The 11,008-nt window shown below is 41.6% G+C and overlaps 1 long non-coding RNA gene across 1 annotated transcript; it reads left to right on the top strand.

Annotated features, from left to right (window-relative positions):
- The first annotated feature begins 2,896 nt into the window (after positions 1–2,896).
- Positions 2,897–8,486, top strand: LOC145549933 (uncharacterized). Its single transcript, XR_014085737.1, has 3 exons — positions 2,897–3,171; positions 3,672–3,765; positions 7,781–8,486. It is a non-coding gene; the product is annotated as an uncharacterized LOC145549933 (long non-coding RNA).
- Positions 8,487–11,008: the final 2,522 nt, after the last annotated feature.

The following is an 11,008-nucleotide window of genomic DNA, read 5'->3' as shown; positions in this document are numbered from 1 at the left end:
TCTCTCTCTCTCTTTGTTTCTTTTCTTTTCTGCCTAATAGGAAACGCTCGCGCTGCCTCTCAGAGGTCCACCGGAAGAGCTCACGCGGCCTGTATTAACAGTTACTGTAAACAACAGATTCATACCGACGTGGCCGCTTTTCCCATTTTTTTTTTTAGCTGTTTGTTGATTTAAATAATAATCATTTTAAAAAAAAAGAAAGAAAAAAATTATAACCCTCAACAACAACAACATCCTCTGTGGCGTGCATTCTTGTGCCGCTGCCAAAGCGGAAGCTTTTAATCTGTTTAATCTACTTGCATGTCACAGTGAAGCCACAATAGTTCAGAATAATAATAATAAAAGAGAAAGAGAGAGAGAAAGAAGTTGAGACAGAAAGCAGCTGTACATCGGGATGCTCTGCTTGCCACATTGATTTTAAATCATCTTGATCGGCTGTGCAGATCTTTGCTGTATTGTTTGAAAAATAATTTTGTTTCGTCTTAAAACGTCACTTCAAAAATCACATCTTGCTCTAGTTTCTCATGCAAATATTTTAGCACACTTGAAAGTAACTTGCAAGTTTCAGCAAGAAATAGGAGCTCGTTTCAGATAAAAGGTCCCTTAATTTTCCATCAGCAGATTATTTCAATTACACTAAGACATTTTTCCCATGTTGGAAGTGAAATAACGTGCCAGTGGAACTGATACTTTTTCATCAAGCCTGTCTTATTTCAAGTGTAACTAAAATATTTGCACTAGAAACTAGACCAAAGCCACTGTTGGATAAAACAAGACAAAGCTGCGCAAAATTGTAAAGCAGAACAAAAGTTTTTTTCAAATAACACTCTGAAAAGTGTGGTGTGCAAGTGCACAAGTGTGTTGCATAGCGTACAGCCAACTTCGTCTCCGCCAACGAACGTTACTCATTCTGAGTCAGATTGGATGGACACTATCGAGTCCTGATGCTTCATTCAATCTAGCTTTGGCCTTTGACTAGACCACACTAGTATGTGCTTTGGTCTACAGCATATGTTTCGGTCTCAAGTCTTTTACAAGTTTTCTTCCTGTGTTTAGCTCCATCTATCTCCCCATGAACTCTAGCAATGTCCCTGCTGAAGAAAAGAAACCCCCACAGCATGACGCTGCCACCACCATACATGCTCCTGGTGGAGGGTTTTCTGCACAACTACACTTCACTTCTTACAGTAATACCTGTTCACAAATTCTCCCACCTGACTCATGAATCTCAAGACGTTGTGCGCTTGACTTTGACCGCGAGGTCCCCCTTCGCTTTTGGTCGCATATGCTTTGCGTTAGCGTCTGTTAAAACTGAGCAAAGTGTCAGATCTTTGTCCAAAAATCACTAACGCAAAGATCAAAGGCACTGGAACTCGAGCACTCCGAGTACTTTAACGTTTCTGTTTTAAGACACTCTGCAGATCCGTCCGGCAGGAAGCCACTGGATCCCTTCAGGGACTGAGACTGTGAATCATCGGCGTCCATCTCATCCTGTCCCTCGTGTCCGTCGCTGTCGCATCCTCACGTTCCTTCTCCCAGCAGGCAGCTCGTCCATGGGCCGCAATGTTTTGGCCGATACCGAGGAAAATCTAGAACATTTTTAAGTTTCCTCCCACTGTGTGCTTCTTCTCTTGTCCGTTAGCTCAGGCGTGTCAAACTCATTTTCATTTTGGGCCACAGTAGGATCACAAATGTGGCAGAATGTCTTGATAAAACTGTTAAAGTATCAATAAGTAGCTGCCGCTGCACTCCATGAGTACTTCCTAACGTTAAATATTACAAATTGTTTCATATTGATGTTATTTAGGGCTATACAGATAATTTGATTTATCTGTATAGATAAATCAATATGAAACAATTTCATATTTTGATAAAATATTACTTCAGCACGCAGCTGTTATATTTATGTGTCAGCCTTGATTCTCAATCCATGGAGCCATTTTGGCTGTCAGTCCAGCTAAATCAGACATGACTGGAACCACAAATACTATGTGACATTTTGTAAAAGCTAGAACTTCTAATTGTAATTTTTGGATAAATATCTAGGACGTTCGTCACTTTTAAAGACACACTACTTCATTTCTAACCTGAGATTTTAAAATAAGGAAAGAAAACCTTTGCAAAAAGACCTTGAGAACATTTTCTAGTGTGTATATCAAAAAAAAAAAAAAAAACGCCACAAAGTTTCAAAAGGCCAGGATTTTAAATAGATCAGATTACAATGAAAGTGTCGTGATGCGTGTGGCAATGAAGTCGGACAGAATGTAGAGAGGCAGCAGCAGAGAGCGGAGTTGAAAGTTTAATAAGAAATGATTTTAAAAAAAGAAATCACAGGGGCAACAGGGAGCCAGAGCAGAACAAAAACAGGAATCTAGGAACAAAAATTCAGCAGTGAGAAACAGGGAGGTAACAGGGGGACCCAGCAAGGAGTGACTTAGGATGAGTTGCACATATACTGGAGAGCTGGATTACTAGATGGGTGATTGGAAACAGGTTGCAGGTGTGAGCAAAGAGAGAGAGAGGGAAAGTGGCACAGGAAATGAATTTAACACTAAAGAATGAACATGATAAAACTAGACACAAGAAATAAACTAGAATCACTAAGAAGTAGTAAGCTAAAGTAAAACAGAAACAACACTGATCTAATCAAAGAAACACAGAATAATAATAAGACCAGAATAAACAAATCAAGCCCCAAAACAACCCAAAGATCCTGACAGAAAGAATCAGCATTTCCCTACAGCTCCGTCATAAAAACACCAAACCAGCGTCCGACATTGTGAATGTGAGACAACACATCCCCGTTTGTCACTTGTGAGTCGGCGCGCGCTGGAGCATCCTGCAGCTGTGCCGTTCGCGGGCGTCGCGCGGCTCGCCCGCGGCAGGTACGCCCAGCGTGACCTCATTCGTCTGAGCGTCATGTTCTGCCCGAGTCACATTTTCCTCAGCTCCATTCATGCGCGCGTTATCCACCGGGAGGCGTACAGCAGCAGCTCGTCTGGAGAGAGGAGGGCGGCGAATTAACTGAGCGCCGGTTCCTCTGGTGACGACGAGGCCTCTGGTCGACCACGTCACAGAGTTCCTCGTGTAAACTGGAGCGGGTGATGTTCTGGGTCTTTAATCTAGATTACCGTGCTGGAGCTTTTCCACATCGTGTCGCCACAAACACAGGTGAATTTCATGTGGTGAAACGATACAAAAAGGACGCACGGTGACATTTTGGATGTCATTTCTTTGCTCCGGTTACGTTAAGATGGGTGAGACCAGACATTTTCAAACATTGTGACAGATCCTTATTCAGACTTTGACTGGTCCATGAATCTGATTAGATCTAAACCACTGTTTTAAGTTTTTTTTTTTGTTCTGTTGAAAGGTGAAATTTGACCCAGTTTCAAATATTTTGCTACTTAAAACGTATTTTGTTTGTGGCTCAGTAAAAGCATGATACTGCCACCACCGTGCGTTACAGTGAAGATGTGCGTTCGGGGAGAATTTGCCAGTTGTGTTAGTTTAGAATTTAGATTATGTTTTAATTATGTGTAGATGGAGTTTATTTATTGATTAGTTGACTTCTGAAGACTACTGGATTTTATTAGCAGGTGTCAGAATGAAGGAGGGCACATTTTTTATTATTTGTTATTAAAAAAATCATGTATTAATTTCTGTCACAGACTGGCGACCTGTCCGGTGACCCCGCCTCTCGCCCGGAACATTAGCTGGAGATGGGCACCAGCAACCCTCCCGACTCCACTGAGGGACAAGGGTGTAAGAAAATGGATGGATGGATGTATGTATGTATTAATTTCCTTTCAAAATACATTAGTTTTGATGAACAGCTACTAGAGAAAATCTGTTGTAATTTTAAAATATAACAAGAAAAAAATAGATCTAAATGAACATAATTCTATTATGGGAATTAAGCACAGTTATTCAATAGAAACAACTGAAAAGAAATAGCTACTTTAGTTGTTTATCATTTTTAATCAAACCCATTACGGTCCAGTGTGGAAGTTTCCAAAGAGCCGCTTGCGGCTCCGTAGCCACAGGTTGTAAATATAACATAGAAACCCATTAAAACACTTTGTAGTTTGTAATGTGACACGCTCAGTAGCACCTTTGCGCGGTGCTGGAGTTCTGCAGGCTGGTCGAGCGCCACCAGAGACACAAGCAGTGAAACGCTTCCCTGCAGATGAACCCAATCCAGAGATTTGCTAATTCGTAATCTGATTACTGAGTTTTATTATCAGATCAAGGATCATCTCCGGACCTTTTGGTGTCACTGCAGCTGTTGAGCTTAATAGGCTGCTCTGCTAAGTGCCTTTAATCCATTTTATTTTTCAAAGCTTATGGAAAAAAAAAAAGAAAAAAAAAAAGCTTGTGGCTTTTGACTTTGACTTGCTATTAAAAGCCCTCATCTTACAATGACGATGTTTTGTTTTTGTTTTGCAAGATTTTTTTGTTTTGTTTTCCTTTTCTTTTACCTTGAAAGGCTGACCACCATCGCTGTATTTTCCAAGGTTCCCCCCCTCCTCCCCTCCCTTCAGCGGAGTTGTTTTGTTTTGCTTGCGGACGAGGCAGATGTTGCAGGCCGGGGTGGGGTTATCACCCAGGCAGGGGGGAGGGGCCCCGATTTTCATCTGTGATTTGCAGCCATCTGCCTCCTTCCAAGGCCGAGCAGAGCCACTCCGTCTGTGCTGTCCCGGTGCCCTCTGGGATTTAAAGAGAGAGAGAGAGAGAGACAGATAGGGAGAGAGAAAGAGAGAGAGAGAGAGAGAGAGAGAGAGAAAGAGAGAGAGAGGTTGTGTATGTCGTCAGAGATGCACTGTCACTCAGTTTGCTCTGATAGTGAGGCACGCTTAATAATAATTATAATAATGATAATAATAAAAAATGCTGATGAGGTTGTAAAAGGTTAAGGACATGCTGGATGTGAAACCAAAATGTTCCAAACTGAGCGGCACGTTGTGAAACAAGTCAAACGGCTAGAGGAGGGAGAAAAAGGTGTGTGTGTGTGTGTGTGTGTGTGTGTGTGTGTGTGTGTGTGTGTGTGTGTGTGTGTGTGTGTGTGTGTGTGTGAGGGGTGACAGGACCAGAAAAAGGATTTCCCCCCTCTGTGTTGCCATGGAGACAGCAGTGGATGGAGGATGACTGATTTCCTGTACAGCTGTAGAGAGAGGGAAAGAGGTGGAGCCCGGTGAAGAGAGGGAAGCATCCAGGTTTTCTTTTCCTCTGCTACACCAGAGCATTCTGGGATGTGTCTTCTTCCCCAAGTTTTGGAAATTTACCAAATGGAAAAAAAAAAAAAAAGAAAGAAAAAATAGAACCTCAGACGTTAATCTGTTCCAGCTGCTGCTGCTGATTGGAGAACAACACATGGAGCTTTTTTTTATTTTTATTTTTTTAAGAGAGAGACAGGATCTGCAGAAGAACGCTGTAAAAGACGATTGGTCAGTTTTGTTGTCAGAGTCAGATCTAACAATGGCGCTTTTTGAAAACGGTTTACGGAAAAAAAAGCAACTTCAAGCTGTACCGCGTTTTATTTTTCGTCACGTCTCAATTTAGTTTACCAATCGAGAACTGCTTCTCTTTATTGTGGAAGTAGCAGCACAAAATTGTTTTGTGAACAGAGCACGACGTGGCTTTCACTATTTTTTTGCAGATAAAAATCTGAAAAGTGTGGCGTGCTTGCATTCGGTCCTATTTGATCTGTTGCGACTATAATGGTGCGTTCACACCAAAAGTAGCTGATGCACCCTCGATGCGCCTTCACATGGACTTTGAATGTAAACCAGACGCACAAAACGCTAGGTGTAGAGCAAAATGTCAAGCATTTGCATTCAAGGTGCACACGCACCATTAGAAAGCAGAGACTGTTTCTAAAACAAGGAGAATCCTGTTTAAAGTTTGTCACAAACCATGTAGAGGACCCCGTGGTGAAACATGGTCGTGGCAATGTAATGCTGTGGGAGTTGCTTCAACGGCGACAGAAGAGCTGGTGAGAGTTAAAACAGTTCAATGGTTTAGTTTAAAGAATGTCAATGATGCGCTACAACGGTTCAGTCAAAGTCCAGACCTAAATCCACTGATTATTTGGCCATTATGAAACAAATCGCTTTCTCTCTGTCTCTCTCTTTCTTTTTTTTAAGGAACATTTATAGCTACATCTACAGGCTTGAAGGCATATTTACATTTTGTAGTGGCTCAGTCACTGATAGAGTCTGTGGAGCAAACGATTAGGGTGACGGCAAAGAGGCCTTCCAACCTCAAACACTTAAAACTCACCATTACATTGAAATCAACAAAATACAGAGAGCAGCCTGCGAAACGCTGGTCAGCATTTATAAGGAGAAAACTCTGCTAAATATAGATTAAACACAAATACAGCACAATTTATGTAACAATATAACTATTCAAACAAAAACAACGTACCAATATTTCAGATGTGTGCTCTCCGTATATCACCAATATATAGAGAGCTGAGCAACAGTAGAGGCGACGCAGAAACCAGTCTGTTGCGTGGTACACTACTGCCACCTTCAGGTCAAATGTAGTTATTGGTGACGGATGTGTTCCAGCAGAGGGCAGCAGAAGCTAAAGAAATGATTAGAATTTTTTTCTTCACTTCTTCCTCTCTTTTTTTTCTTCTGAAAGTTAATTATATATTCATTACACACATATTCAAAGTATTTATTGCTGTTAATTTTGATGATTCTGGCTCACAAATAGTGATGTCCCAACCTTTAGTTTAAATTAGGAAGTGTGTGATGTTTTCTGCAATAACATAGGCATAATGTTTTGTTATGCGTCTTTCTAATAATATCTAATGCAGCATTATGTAACTTGTGATACATTTTTTTACATATATGTTGAAACTCTCTGTGGTGCTGCTCATCCCACTTCTCCCTGATCTCTTGCATTTGGCTACGCTGCAGCTAACGGAACCTCTCATGAATGTTAAGGCTAGTTAGCATGGACACCGATGAAGGTGGATAAACAGTTGATTGACAGCATGAAGAGGTTGATTGACAGTGCTAAGACTATCCTCCAATCTCTGATTGGTTGGTTTTGGTTGGGAGTGATGGATTTCTTCAGATTGAAATAGTAGCTCAGGGGAAATGGAGGAGTTTTTATTTTCACAAATTATACGTCTCGTGACATAAAATCATGACATGGTGACTTTATTTTAACAAATATGCAAAAATCAGTGTATGTTTTTATTTTCAAAAGAAAATATTTGTGTATTGTGTATGTTAGGGGTGCACCAATAAATCTTCCCCAAATCCTTAATTTTGAAAATTGGTGATCCGCCAATACATGTGAAAGTGGTTTCATCCACTGATCTTATCTTCCTCAGCAAATATCTAAAAATCAACCGCTTTCCTCTCCTGTTAGAGACGTTTGACTGATAGACCAGCCCACCAGGTCATGTCTTCATGTTTGCAGTTATCAATAGTCACCCCACTGTTGCCAACCTACTGACGTTTTCTGCATTTAGCAATATTCAGACAAGACGATCAGTATCGGCCAAAATCAGAATTGACAAGTCAAATTTTTAAAGATTGGTCAGAAATCTGCAATTGACGCACTCCTAGTGTAGATTTTTTTTAATCAAAATTACTCAATGTTGTTGTTTGTGAAAGAGGTATTAGCAATTGGTGAGACGCTGATGAGAAAGGTGATATGCTGCTGTAATGTAATTTAGAAGCGTTTTGTAAAAAGTATGTTTATAACATGAAGAGTTTCTGTGTTAAACTTGAGTATCCATTCTCTTTGTTTATAGAGTTTCTGGGCTCAAACCCTGAATAAAGGTCGACTGACATGACGCAGACAAAGGTGAAGAAGCAGCTTTGCATTCCACCAAAATGGTTCAAGTCCCTTAATGAACTGAATGACTGGGAATTCATGGAAAATTTGAGCCTTTTGAAGTTTAAATGTGATTGTTCATCTCATCAAACCTGGTGCACCAAGAACCTATGCGAAGCACAAGAACTGGTCAGACAACATTTCAAGCTCTTGGTAACTGGACCTAAGAGTTGGATTGACCTTTTTTTGCAGAACATAAACATAAAATGGACTGTTTTGTTTTATGTTCACAGCAACTAGAGGTAATGAGAGCACACACTCATGAATACAGTGTCTTCCACTGTCGTTGGCATTAGGCTGGGTTTATGTAGCATTTGATTTTTAACTAAATATTTATACCTGTATTTCATTTATTTTTTGGCATTTATTTTGAAGTATGTTGGTCCTGTTTACAACTATGATTTTCATGTTCCAAAGCAATTTTTTGTATGTTCCATCTTATAGTAATTATCAAAACTGTTTGACTACAAAGACTAGTCAAGATTGCTTTACATTTAACTTATACGTTGAAATTTGTATAGTAAATTGCAATAAATTAGTTGTGATGTGCAGAAGATAAACATTAGCAAGCTCAAGAATATGTTTAACTCTTAATATTTAATAGCAAAGGTTAGTTATAAAGACTAGATTACGTCAATTTATGGTCTTAAATTGCAAAATAAAGTCTGCAAATTGATTGTAGAAAGGTTTCATTTTTACATCAATTTGCAAGATGAGCTACTTTCAATCTAAGTGTTTTGTGTTCTACAACTACATTTACTGTGGACTTAGAATTTAGTTTTGTTTCAAAATTATGTTAAGAATATATTAAATACATTAACTTTAATACATTTACACTATAATTAATATATGGTATAGAATACAGACTTCAATGGTTTGGAAGACAAACGTATTTGGAAATGTCCAAAGTTTAAAAAAAAAAAGTTTGAGTATATCACAAAAGAGTAAAAAGACAGAGAATTTCAGATTTGGGTTAACAAAATATTGATAAATTTGACACAAAAAACTGTTAAATTATGGAAAATATTTTGATGGAAATTCTGAAAAAAAAAAAAAATACAGAAAATGTCCTGGTAATTCTCTGCCAGGATATTTTCCAGTTTTTTGTTTTTTTTTTTGCAAAATTTCCATCAGAAGTGTCCCGTAATTTAACAGTATTTTATTTCAAATTTTTTCGTAAAAAACAGGGAAATGTCCTGGTAATTTTCTGCCAATACATTTTCTGGTTTTTATGGAATTTCCAGCAGAATTTTTCTGTAATTTAACAGTTTTTTCCCCCGTAATTTAACTTATACAAACTGTTAAATTATGGCCCACCACTTCAGGCGACATTTACCATATTCTCAAACTCAAAGCTTGACAACGTGAGAGTTCATTAAACTGACTGAAGATGAATACATAAACTAAAATCTGGATCATAGACAATTTTAATAAGCGTATTTGTGAGCCTGCCTCTGTTTATTACGGTAAATTGAAATTAATTTTAGATTTTTGTATAACTTGTTGTCAGGTTAATTTAGAAAGTGAGCTGTTATTATTACAGGTTAGTTTTCTAAACTACAAAAAAGTAACTGTTAGGGAAGTAACACTGCTGTTATGCCAGATTTATCAATACTTTATTTTGTTAAATTTTTTATACGATTACTCGATTAATCGTAAGAATAATCGATAGATTACTCGATTACTAAAATATTAATTTACAATAGCCCTAATTGTATAAATAAAATAGCATTTATAAGGGGATCGGGGGGATTAATGTCTCTCCTTCGCTCCCTCCTCCTTCGCTTCCCCCACCCCTCTAACGATACATCAGCTTCCCACCTTTTCTCCTTCTTCGTCGAACCCCTTCTAATTATACTCTAGCCCCCCAGTCCGCAGATTAACATCTCTCCTTCGCCCCCTTCCTTCTGCAGCCAGACCTTCTCCCCCTTCTTGCAATACGCCGTCCGTCCAGCCCCCCCAGCACTCAACGGTACGCTAGACCGGCCCCACCCTCTTCGACCCCTCACACTTCTAATGGTACACTAGCCCCCCCTCAATGTCTCTCCTTCACTCCCTCCTTCTTCGCTTCCCCCACCCCCCCAACCCTTTAACGATACGTCAGCCCCCCACCTTCTCTCCTTCTTCGAACCCCCCCAGTCCGCCACCGTTCCCTCAGCCCCCCATTCTGACTCTTGGGGTCAGAATGGGGGGCTGATCCCCCATTCTGACCCCAATGGGGGGGTCAGCCCCACAATGAACAGTCATTCAGCGAATGACTGTTCGCTGAATGACTGTCAGAGAACAGTCATTTGCTGACTGTAACAGCGAATGACTAAAGGTTTCCGGTATTCTCAGATTGAAAACTTGTAAGCAGGAATTTAAGGCCATAATCATCCACTCCCGCAAGTTGTGAAGTTCTGCTGAAGAAACGCATCCAGTTTTGACACTTCTGGCAACGTGTCACTCCGTTGGTGAGAAAAAATCCTGAAAACACCGTAAGGCTTGAGGACTCAGAGGCAGGCCCTGATTCGGAGGTGGGTCCTGTCTCGGAAGAGGGTCCTGTCTCAGAGGCGGCTCCTCACTCGGAGGCGGGTCCTGTCTCGGACGCTGGTCCTGTCTCGGAGACGGGTCCTGTCTCGGAGGAGGGTCCTGTCTCGGAGGCGGGTCCTGTCTCGGAGGCGGATCCTGACTCGGAGGCGGGTCCTGTCTCGGAGGCGGGTCCTGTCTCGGAGGCGGGTCCTGTCTCGGAGGCGGATCCTGACTCGGAGGCGGGTCCTGTCTCGGAGGCGGGTCCTGTCTCGGAGGCGGGTCCTGTCTCGGAGGCGGGTCCTGTCTCGGAGGCGGGTCCTGACTCGGAGGCGGGTCCTGTCTCGGAGGCGGGTCCTGTCTCGGAGGCGGGTCCTGTCTCGGAGGCGGATCCTGACTCGGAGGCGGGTCCTGTCTCGGAGGCGGGTCCTGTCTCGGAGGCGGGTCCTGTCTCGGAGGCTGGTCCTGTCTCGGAGGCGGGTCCTGTCTCGGAGGCTGGTCCTGTCTCGGAGGCTGGTTCTGACTCGGAGGCGGGTCCTGTCTCGGAGGCGGGTCCTGACTCGGAGGCGGGTCCTGTCTCGGAGGCGGGTCCTGTCTCGGAGGCGGGTCCTGTCTCGGAGGCGGGTCCTGTCTCGGA

This window comes from Poecilia reticulata, chromosome 22, assembly GCF_904066995.2.
Source record: "Poecilia reticulata chromosome 22, P_reticulata-male-v2, whole genome shotgun sequence".
Taxonomy (NCBI): Eukaryota; Metazoa; Chordata; class Actinopteri; order Cyprinodontiformes; family Poeciliidae; genus Poecilia; species Poecilia reticulata.
The sequence above is the reverse complement of the archived record's forward strand: the minus strand, read 5'-3'. Positions and strand labels throughout refer to the sequence as shown.